The sequence below is a fragment of the Aplidium turbinatum genome, chromosome 12 (genome assembly GCF_918807975.1).
Source record: "Aplidium turbinatum chromosome 12, kaAplTurb1.1, whole genome shotgun sequence".
NCBI lineage: Eukaryota > Metazoa > Chordata > Ascidiacea > Aplousobranchia > Polyclinidae > Aplidium > Aplidium turbinatum.
In genome coordinates this window covers 19,952,865-19,965,504 of record NC_137483.1, presented here as the reverse complement: position 1 = coordinate 19,965,504, position 12,640 = coordinate 19,952,865, and positions in this window count along the sequence as shown.

Here is a 12,640-nt window from a genome sequence, read left to right as displayed (position 1 = left end):
CAGCCAGTCTTTGGTTTCATCATCCATGACGCGCAGACCTTCCACTCCGTTAGGCGGCTTGAAGATGGTACAGTCATTGATGATGTGGTCTGCGGTTTGTTCCTCGGCACCACATTCACAGGAGGAGGAAGAAGCCATTCCCCATTGGTGCATCGTTGAGCGGAAAACCCAGACACCCGTACGGAGACGGTTGAGGCGAAGCCATGCCGCCTTGGTAGTGTCAGGCCAATGGGCGCGTGTCAGCATCGGGGATGAACGAATACTGTCTGGTGGTGCCCGACTTCCACTCAGAATTCCATCCATGGTCCGACCAAGCAGCCGAAAAGATGTCCCGTTCATCAGCTTCGTTGATCAGAAGTTGAGTGGCTGGCACAAATGGGTGTCTTGATTTCAGTCGAAAGGGTGCTCGTTTGGGAGAGCAGAGACCCTGCGGTGGAGAAGATGGTCAGGCTCCAGTGCCCGTCGACTGAGGGATAGAGTGGCTTTTTCGCGACGAAGCTCAGCCGGTTGGATGCCAGCGAGAATGGGGAGATTGTACAATGGTGTGGGACGCAGGCATCCGATCACTGTGCGCAGGGCACTGATTATGGCAGTGTCAATGTTATGGCAGTAAGCACTGCGGCACCAAACAGGTGCACAGTATTCTGCTGAAGAGTAGACAAGGGCTAAGGCTGCTACACGCAAAGTGTCAGCCCTCGCCCCCCAGCTAGAGCCTGCCAGGCGCTTGAGTAGCGCAGCGCGGGATGTCAGTTTCTTGCGCAGTGACACCAAATGGTGGCGGTATGTGAGCGATTTGTCCAGTGTCACCCCAAGATACCTTGGTTCGGGGCAGAATGACAGAGATTTACCGTTGTTCTGGACGTGCAGCTCACGATCAGCTTACCGATTGTGGAGGTGGAAAGCTGCTGCCACAGTTTTGGTTTCGTTGAGTTTCAGTCGCCAGTTCTGGAGATAAGCTGAGAGAGTTTTCATTTCCTGGCTCAAGGTGTCTTCTAGACTTTCCCACGACTTTGTGGAGTGGAGAATTGCCAGGTCGTCCGCGTAAGCGTATTTTGTGGAGACTGTGGTTGGTAGGTCGTGGGTGTGGATGTTAAAAAGAAGTGGAGCCAGGACCGATCCCTGTGGGACTCCGTTTTTCAGACGTCTCAGTCTGCTTAGTGAACAGTGTAGATTACTTGGTAAAGTGGCAGCCATCCTTAGTTATGAAATGTATAATATGCTTTTGGTAGTCTGTGTGAGAATTTAGAATTAGGCTACAATTAAAAAACAGTTGTTATAATATAACACCTGTTGTCGTTTTCCTTTTTATATTTTCCTCCAAGATTGAATGATAGGTTATGTAAGATAATTTAGTGTCACGACGGCCATCTTGGAAATTACCATTATGTAATGCGATATTAACATAACACTTAGTTTTAATGGATAGCTTGACCCCTACAACCTAGGTATAGAGACAAAAATCACCTTCCTAAGGTGAATGGGTAAGGAGTTATGGTCATTTATAGGTAATGGCGGCCATCTTGGACGCCATCTTGGAAATTACCATTATATACGTAATACGATATTAAGATAATACTTAGTTCTAATGGATAGCTTGACCCCTACAACCTAGGTATGGAGACACAAATCACCTTCCTAAGGTGAATGGATAGAAAGTTATGGTCATTTATAGGCAATGGCGGCCATCTTGGACGCCATCTTGAATTTCTCAAATTGCCCAAAGGTGACGACATGTCATCAAGCAGTTTCTGAAAATAGAGACCCTTGGCTACCAAAATCAACAGTAAAATAAACTTAATACAACAATGCAGGGTCAACCATCCCCGCTCCCGGACTATTAGCCTACATAACTTTAGCTGATATATTGAAGATTTGTACGGACAGTTGCTATGAAGATCGGCCATGGTGCGTTATCAAGAGTGCTGATGGTCGTAAGGGGAACACGTCTTGATGCGTTTAGCTCATAGCAAAGAGCAAGGCAGGCAAAGAAAACCCCACAAAGAAATCCTACCACGGGCAAAGCCATTTCAAGCGCAACGCACCAGGCCTTGCACGACTCACAAAATAGATAGGCTATAACTTGACGACATGAAACAATGACAAAAAACAAATAAATCAAACTAGCAAAAAACAACATCATCATCTTGCGGAAATTCAATTATACCCAGGGAAGTTATGTCTTAAAGATATCAAGCGTGCTTTGATAAAAGTTGCGTTGATAAAGCGATAATTTTAGACCCCTGTCAGCTAAACTCGCCACTTCCACACCGATCCAATACAGCAAAGAACTGGTCGAAGGTTTACACTTCTGTAGCCTAAGTTTACAACTTTCTCAAGACCACAAAACAACAGCTCAAGCAAACGTTAAACAATTTATTCGCCTGCAAACTACGCCACTAACCCTATCGCACAACATTGTGAACAGCGGCTAGTCGTTCACGACTCCAACGTCACGCTCTGTTGGTTTGTTATGCAAAAGGTCTATTAAATTATCTATTTTCAAAAAATATCTGAATTTACTGCAGGGCCGTAGCCCACGGGTCTAACCAACGCTAATACAGCACTATTGCCTACCACATGGGATTGGGTTAGAGAACTTTGTGAGGTAGGTGTGGATAAAATTCAAACACACCTGTGTGTATAAATGTGTTATAGATGTGATTTAGTGTAATGAGGTGGTGGCTGACGCTGACGAGATGACCGTGTAGCTGCACAATTTAAAGACGGGCCACTCATATACAGCTGTAGTAGTGTCAAAACATCCCGAGCACGGTAGTGCTAAGGATGAACAGAAAACGGCGTCTATATTCTTCGTAGTATTTTCTTGCAATAACACAAGCCAACTTGACAGATCAGAGCAAAAGAGAGTAAAACAGGTCTGACGCTGTACCTCTAAAAACCCATTGTTATCTTTTTACGGGTCATTGTCAAGTATTTTGTTGTTGCCGGGGAATTATGCCATCCATAATTGCCGCTGAATGGAGAGCAGTCCTTAGAATACATTGCTCAATCGCATAGCCCCAGAGTTATACAAACGCCAAGTGATTTTGTAGTTTGTTCAATCATGAAGCCACTGGTCACAGCGGTAAACCATAATCTCTTCGTGGGAAAATTGTAACATAAGATTCCCAAATCCGTTCGTCTGCATGCAATGACCGAACAAGAAACACGCCTTTGAAACGTCTATTCAAATTGTATTTCTGTAAACTAAGCCCGCGGCTACCGCAAACGAGGGGGTGCAACGCCGTACACCTCTAAAAACTGTCACTACAGAACAGATTAATTGGATAAAAGACGGAACTTTTGTCCAGCTAGCAAGCACTAAGCCAACAGTTAAATGTGCGGCCAACTTTCAAGCAACCATTTCACGAATGACCAGAATAGATATCAATATCTCAAATTCACGTATGCAGTAGGCTACTGTGACGCAATAGAAAGACATTGTCACGCAATTTAAAACAGGTGTTCAAAGCTGGTAATCCTATGTTTCCTGTTTAAACAGGTTTCAAACTGAAACAGGCCTAAACAGGTTTAAACAGGTTTGACACAAGTCTTATGAACGATGTGCAATTTTGGCACAGTTTCTAGCAACTTCCATGACGTAATATTCAGTAGAGCTGAACGGTTTTTATATGACGTTTGATTTGGTGAAAAATTGTCTGGAACATAGCGGCCCCTAGTTATGACAGTCTGACATGGCATAACTAAAACAGAATTGACGACAATTGTGAGCCAATGAATAAAAACACATGATACACAAATTGTTTGAATCACTCACGATTAAGTTAATACGCAAATACAAAGGGCATGCAACGAATGAACAGCAATAAGGATAATACGACGATACATGAAATTGGTACCATAGGTACAGGGCCGGATTTAGCTGATGGGGGGCCCGGGGCACTTTTAGATCATGGGCCCCCGTGCAAAAAAATTTTTTGCGTCTACGGCGCGAAAAACCATCTCTACGTCTACAGCAGCATCAGTCCAGTACTGCACAGCATTCTGAAGAAACTTTAAAGGCCAAAAGAAAAAAAATAACACAAAATCGCATTTTTTCCACATAGGGGGGCCCTTCAAAAGTCGGGGGGCCCGGGGCAACTGCCCCCTCTGCCCCCCCCTAAATCCGGGCCTGCATAGGTACACCCTAAATGACGCTATATACAATGGTTGCGATAATAACCGACTGTTCCGGGCTCAGACAAAGGTCGACCACCGCAGACAAAACCAGGCTCAAACCATAACACTAGGTGTTCTTTACGGGGGCGAGGCACGAAATATCTCTCAACACGTAGTCTACTTTCACTTTCCCCGTACTCTCATCATAGTTGCAGACGGCAACTTTGGCTCTACGAACCACAGGCTTCCCTTTCCTAATTTGTGGAACTACCTCATGCACCCTCCCAAGTTGATACTTCCCACGTTTACCAATGTCTTGGAGAGAACCTACCACTACAAGTTGACCAGGCTCCAAATTCTCGGCCACTTTTAGCCATTTTTTCCGGCCCTGAAGACCTGGCAAGTAAAAATCGATCCATTTACTCCAAAACTGATGAGAAAGTGACAAATTGAACCGATAATCCCTTCTTAGTTGGTCACGATCATGTGGTTGCCCAACAGCACAGTATGGGTCTAAGTATGGGGTCAAAAGTGAAGCAGGGGTGATGACAGTAAAATCCCTAGGGTCGTCACTCAAAGGTACCAAAGGGCGTTCGTTCACGATCCGAACGGCACTGCCTGTGTACGTAAGCAGTTCAATAAAATTGGGTTTACGAATTGAAGAGTCCAAAATGTGAAAAAAGTACTTGGTCATATCGGCCACGAAACCAAATCTACTCAGCCGAAATCTAGCCAAGAGATCTGCCAGAGGGTTTAACAAATCAGACAAGTCAGGACAAGAAGACATTACATCATCTACACAAGTTCCTCGGAATTCAGATTGTTTTAAAGGTGCACTGCAACGAAAATACATGGCTTTTGTATTTGTAGATCTTTCTGAAATAAAACGTTTTTCAACAATTTTTTTATTTTTTGTGTTACCATTAATTAAAAAACCTAAAATAACCTTTTTTGAATTGAATGATTTTGATTGGTCAAAATTTTTGATGACGTCATTGGCTGGCAAAGCCGCATCCAAGGTCTACTGTTTTGCGTGCAAACACAAGGAACAAATCGCGTAGGCTATCGAAACAGCGAACAATTTTGTGCTAAGGGAGTTTTTACGTCCTTAAATGGTGGCTTCTTGCATGGCTCCCGGTTGTACTAACCGGGGAATCGTCAAACCTCTGAATAATGACGACAAGCTGAAGAAATGGATCTCAGCGATGAAACTCAAAAACCCACCTGTAAACAAGCACTGCCGTGAGTGCAGCAATCATTTTCTGGCCAGCGATTACCAACGTGATCTACAGGCAGAGCTACAAGGCACCAAGTCCAGACACCTGCTCATCCCTGAAGCTGTTTCTTCTGTCTTTGATTTTTCAAGATATGTGAAAGCCACTGTCAATGCAGTACCCACAAAACGCGATCGACATAAGTACACACTACACAGGTCTGTGAGTACGATCGGACGTTTGGATCGAATATAGCAAAGCGAAAAAATAACAAGACTTTGAAACTTTTAGGACAGTAAAACATTGGCAGGGTAGGCATATTGGGCAACTCTGAATACATCGGCTACTTTTAGTTGATATAAACCACTTGGTTCCAGCAAATTATTTTCCTGCATTTTTTTCAATGCAAATTTTCCATCCGACTGCTGTCCGAACTGGTGTTGTCAGAGCACGAATCAGAATGATGTTCTTCGCTGTCAAGTCGCCGTCTTTTTGGTTCATAGAAAAATCCTTGTCTTGTTTCAGACATCTTGTTTATGCTGATCTTCTATTATTCAATATACAACGACCTATGCGACGTTTCTAAGGCAAATGCATCAAGCTGTTTACTTGGTTGCCAGCCGATGACGTCACAAAACACATAGCGCCATCAGGTGGGCGATTTTCATTTGGTTATATCTCCCAAACAAAAAGGCATATCAAAAATTTTTTTCGAAAAATATAATACTTAAACACTAAAGAATCACCAAAAAAATTTTAATTTTTCATTTCAGGTCCCCTTTAAAGCCTTCTTCCTTAAAGCAACAGCTTTATCTGACGCCAACACAAAATTGTTAGGTAAATCAATCGTTGTTAGGCCCACACTTACGACAGTTATTTTCATGAACGCAATCCCTAACCATATGCTGGCGCAAACAATTCAAGCATTTGCCAGCTTTCACAATGACATCCCTCCGATTTTTAGGTGTCAAGCGCAAAAATTCTTTACAATTAGACAAAAAATGATATTCAACTTGACCACGTGACGAACAACAAATACATGCCGGCAGGTCTTTACGTCTAGCCACACCACCGCGCGGTGCGCCAACAACAGTCGAGTACTGCGAACTCCCTGACATCACATCATCATGAGGTTTTACCGACGTCTGCCTAACCGGACATGAAGGCAATTTTCCTTTGCCAAACTTTTTAAAATGCTGCGACTCACCAGAATCGCCCATTAGCATAATGCTAAAATCAGTCGACTTGCGTGTTTCCTCCCGTACTACAATTTCAAACAAACTCTGAAAAGTAGGCTCATCAGTGCCACCATACTGATCACCTAAAAAGTCAAGATAACGCTGCTTAGCGTCAAACGGGAGTCGCTTAGCCAAATCCAAAACAAAACGTCCTTCTAATTTATCACGCTGACCATAAGCTTGCGCGTAAAGCAAACACTGCGACAATTCATCTTTAAACTCTTTCAAATCACTGGAAGAGATTGAATTCAATTTGCTACCATAGAGATACTTTCTAATTTCCGGTTCGGCGAAAAGACCTCCACGAACTCCAAAACGCTGGGACAAGCGAGCTAACGACATTTCTAACCTGTCTTCCTCTGACAAGCCAGGGGTGTCCGAAACCAAATTAGCAATCGTTTGCGCAGCTGTTCTAACACAAGCTGCTTGTAACAAAGTCAAACGAGTTCCCTTAAAGGGCGAAGCTGCCATCAAGGCCATAACACGATTTTTAAAGAAGATAAATGGCATATTATTACCATCGTAACCAATCAAGGTCGCCTTATCGAAGAACGTCCTACTATTTTGGTATTCAAAAAAGCAATCCTGCTGTTGAGAACTCGATTTAGCGGGAGAAGACAAGCTATATCCCTTAAGGGGCTGAGTGGGCTCAGTCACATGCACATTCCGATCACGATCCTCACACACGTTAAAATCAGGAGACGCGATACGCCTCTCACAACCACCCAAATTACGTGTAGCTGGGCGATCAAAAACTAGCGGCGCAGAAAACTGTGAAGGGGGCAAAGCATTACTGCTAATGGCGGCCCCGTGACCTGTACCTCTGGGGGAGGAGTTCGGTTGTAATTTGCAGACCTTGGCTCTACAGCCTTCGGAAGACCCTTAGCCGCGGCCCCGAGACCTCCTGAAACAGCTGGAAAACATGTGGATTGTACAATGTACAGGTCCACTTACGGATTGAACAGGCGTCTGGAAAAGGTTAGGTAAATTAAACTGTGATTGATGTTCACTACTGGAATGCCTAGAAGAGCCCTTCCTAGAGCTACGCCGGGAGCCCAACTCAGAACGATATTCAGCTAAAACTACCTCTTTACGCTGTTCGGCCCTCAACTGAGCGTCTTTGAGTGCGAACTCAGCAGCTCTAGCTTCGGCTCTCAGCTCGTATGGCCTCAGCTCTTGCGATGGCCTCAGCAGCTCTTGCTTCGGCCTCAGCTTGGATCTGGAGCTCCTCTCGTCTTAACTGTAGGTTAATTTGTGCAACTATCCGTGACGAGCTCTCAGACATCCTAGTGCTTACATTTGAGGCGCTATCCTCAGGATGTATGTCAGCATCCAACCTATCTGACAACTCACTTTCTTTTTGTTCGAAGTTATTTTTTAACGAGTTAAATTCGGGATCTACCCTATCACGAAGTTCTGCCAAGATTGCAGAGTTAACAATTTTACTCAAAAGAGCATGGAAATGCCTTAATTCCTCTTCTAAAGTAGATAAGTTAGATCGAAAAATTAACAGTTCCTGCTTATCACTCAAAGAACCTAGGGCTACAGAAAGTTTCCCAATTTGAGCAAAATATCCCGTCTAAGATGCCGGGCCTCTCGAACTGACTTAGCCTCATCGTTACTGGGTCCCTCCCCACAATGGCCTGCCCGACCGCAAAGAACATCATCAGGCTTAAACTCAGTCGAGTCGACGGCGGTCGAGTCCCTGTCGCCACCGAGTGTAGGCATATTAAATGTTGAGGCTAAATTAGGGACAGTAGGGCTAAATTTAACAATTAAAAAAATTAAGTTACACAAACACACAAATTATTACAGTAGTTATAAAAAACTTAACTGTAAAGACCGTAAAAAAAAAAATACAAAAAAGAATTTAAATGCACGATACCGTAGCTGCACGAGTATGAAGTCCAAAAGTCCACAAAACTTGCTTGGATTCTTCCACTTGAATCTTCAAGCACAGATGGATTGCCTTTAATCTTCTTTCTTGCCAATGATTGTACTAAACTGTACCAAACTGAGAAGAAATGTCTTTACTTTTCTTTGCTTCTGTAAGAGTGTAGACTACCAACCAACAAATCTTCTTTTATTATTTCTTGTACTTCTAAGTAGTTCTTCTGCACTAGCTGACAACAAACTCGTCTTTTTTTTTTATTTTTTGCCTGTGCTTCCGTACAAACACTAGCCAGAGAATCGTCTTTTATTTTTTGCTTCTAAGTGCTTCTTGGCCTACCAACTAACAAACTTCGTCTTTTATTTTTTCATGCTTGCCTGTGCTTCCGTACAAACACTAGCCAGAGAATCGTCTTTTATTTTTTATGGTCACAGCGGTAAACCATAATCTCTTCGTGGGAAAATTGTAACATAAGATTCCCAAATCCGTTCGTCTGCATGCAATGACCGAACAAGAGACACGCCTTTGAAACGTCTATTCAAATTGTATTTCTGTAAACTAAGCCCGCGGCTACCGCAAACGAGGGGGTGCAACGCCGTACACCTCTAAAAACTGTCACTACAGAACAGATTAGTTGGATAAAAGACGGAACTTTTGTCCAGCTAGCAAGCACTAAGCCAACAGTTAAATGTGCGGCCAACTTTCAAGCAACCATTTCACGAATGACCAGAATAGATATCAATATCTCAAATTCACGTATGCAGTAGGCTACTGTGACGCAATAGAAAGACATTGTCACGCAATTTAAAACAGGTGTTTAAAGCTGGTAATCCTATGTTTCCTGTTTAAACAGGTTTCAAACTGAAACAGGCATAAACAGGTTTAAACAGGTTTGACACAAGTCTTATGAACGATGTGCAATTTTGGCACATTTTCTAGCAACTTCCATGACGTAATATTCAGTAGAGCTGAACGGTTTTTATATGACGTTTGATTTGGTGAAAAATTGTCTGGAACAGCCACGTGCCAACCAACTGAGTTATCTGCGTGGACAAATCCCAATAAGACCATAACGAGAGTTTCTATAGCTGGAACATAGGCCTACTACTCATCTTGGAAACTATTGAAACTACTTTTCTACATTCTACTGCATGTTGAAACTTTTTAAAACATATAACCTACCGGTACCAAAGCCGGGACCAAAGTTAGATGATTGAAAAACCAACTCTTTCCATCACTTATAGAAAGTTAGCCTACATACCGGTACCAAGAGTTATGACTTTGACTAGTTTTCATACTTCATAGCCTAGCCTACTTCCTAATTAGGACGCTATACATTGCAGCTTAAGAAACAGCAGCCTTTAAATTGCAAACATGACTTATTGATTATCTACTCAGCAGTCAGCACACACCAGACCAACAGCGTAGATAGACGCAAAATCATGTGAATGCAACGTAATGTAAAAGAGCGAGCATGCGCTCTGTGAAAATCCTCCCTGAAGATTTGTGCGCAACGCATGGAAAACCATGGGCCTGTCAGGCCACAAGAATTTCAGAACAAGTTTTGAAAAGAGGTAGGCTATGCAGAGCCCGCAGGAGCTAGCCTACAACCGCTTATTGTTTTTCAATTGCGCCATAATCAACCGATAGGCTAGTTGCGCAATGTAGGCTAATTGTTTTGACAACTTTATTTAATCTGTTGTTTGCTTACACCTACCTGTGCCATTGCGATATTGACACTATATAAATTGACTGACTTGGCAACCAGCACCTGAAATGGTAGTCACTTTATGCTTTAACATAGGACAGTTTTCCGTGCGAACTAGCTACCACCATTGCGCCGCGGCGCATTGGTTAAGAAACGTAGAACAATTTTCCTTATAAACTCAATTGATTACAGTCATTAAGATCCTTCTTCCACTCAGTTCAGTTGCAGAAGAAAAAAGAACATTAGCAGAGGGTGGGAATCGAACCCACGCAATCGAAATTACTATTCCTTTGCCTCAACCTTAACCTATTAGGCCACGCTGCTTGTGGCGATACATTCACTTAATTTTCTTTGTATCAAAAATCTTTCGAGTAGATCGGTCGGAATATCACGTGCTGAGTCGCATGACTGAAATCAGCTGATTCGCAAGGAAAACTGTCCTTGTCAAAGTGCCTACTGCCTACCACCTGAAATTGGCCAGAGATAGGCTAAACCCCCCAATATCATATCATACCGTAACAAATTTGTTGAAGTTTTCATTTCAAAAGCAGGAAATAAAGTAATAACTGAAGTATAGTTTTAGCAGCATTCCAAGCTTTAATGCAATATTAAATATAATTATTTATTATAAATCAAAGTTACAAGTCTGGAAAATTGAAAAACATGTCTAAGTGTCCAGAATAAACATTGGTCACAGCGGTAAACCATAATCTCTTCGTGAGAAAATTGTAACATAAGATTCCCGAATCCGTTCGTCTGTATGTAATGACCGAAAAGAAACACTCTTCAGGAAACGTCTATTCGAGAGTTGTATTTTTGTAAAAATAGCTTCAAAGCTGTCGAAAATGGGGTGCAACGCCGTACACCACTAAAACTTGTAACTACAGAACAGATTACTTAGATAAAAGACGGAAAATTTGTCCAGCTAGCAAGCACCAAACAAACAGTTAAATATGCGACTGACTTCCAACAAACAATTTTACAAATGACCAGAATGATTTGCAATATTTCAAAGGCACGTCAGCAGTTTCTGTGACGCAATAATAAAAGACAATTATGAAGTCATTCAAACAGGTGTTCAAAGCGGCTTATGCAATATTTTATCAGTCTAGGAACAATGAGCCAAGATTGCATCATTTTTTAGGAAAAGTTCCATGACGTGATACGATAAAATTCAATAGACCATATCGGTTTTTATATGACGTTTGATTTGGTGAATAATTGGCGGGAACAAACATGTCCAGAATAAAGTTTATATTTGAAGAAAACCACAGGACTTCACTTGAGGATCGCAGCAGCACATGATTTCTTTTCTTTCATTTATATTACTGAACATCAGCCTATCTTGTTTCAACGTAATTTGCCGATGCTTGACATTATTTTGTCACATTAACAACTGGGAAGCAGCTGACTCGATGACTGATATAGACTTTCGCTGCTTCCTGTCTGTTGTGGTATTTAGATAGCTATGGTAGGCTACTATTTTATTCGTATTGTGTATAACTGTACAGTACTATTGTCGCAACAGACAAAATAAAAGTTTTCTCTTTCTCTGTCTAACCAATTTAATTCATTGCGACGGGTGTCAGATGAGCGACATTCTTCCATCGTGAGTTTAAACTTCTCGTTTCACAGTCTGTTTCTGAATGTTGTTCACTGTTCAGTCTGTTCTCTTTCTCTGAGTGTGTGCATTTTTCAATTTCCCGATTATTAACCATTCGGCAACAGTGGCCGAATGGTTAGCGCGTTGGGCTCGCAGTCGAGAGCCTGCATGTTCGACTCCAGCCACCCGCACTTGCTGTTGTTTCTCTGGGCAAGAAACTTTGCGATAATTGCTTCTACCCAGTGATCGATTTCGAGTAATGGGTTGTACCAAATAATCTGGTACTTATATGGCCAGTGTTTGAAAAACTAGAGTAGACAACCGGAAATAGACATTGCAGTCGGCTGCAGCGTGGGTCAGGTGTACGCCGGAAGGCGTAGGCTACACCGATGCATAGCGTTCAAGTCCGCTTTCCCGCAATGCAGGATAAAGATAATAAAACAAACAAAAATATTTCATAATATGTCGGTAGACTATTTCCTTTTTATTAATAATAGCCTATCCGCCCTATCGTGAGAGTTATGAAAACGAGACCGGTTACATAGCCTAGTTATGTCGCTTTAGAAATACAGATGTGGTGAGCTAAATTTGTGAGAGTGGCATTTGTTAAACAGGAAGCGTGACCTAAGTTCTGTGAGAACAGAATTTAGGTTTTGAATTTGCAGCGTTGAAATGCATTTTGCAATTCTAATAATTTACTGTTAAATGTTAAAATATAAATTTGTTGGTTAAAAACATGGTAGGCTACCGTAGGCTACATGTTACATTCTCACTACTCGGCCACGCAGCTGACTGATTAGAATTTTCCTTTCATAAATATCTGCACATTTCTTTTCACACAATCTTTTAAAAGTTGGGAAGATTTGC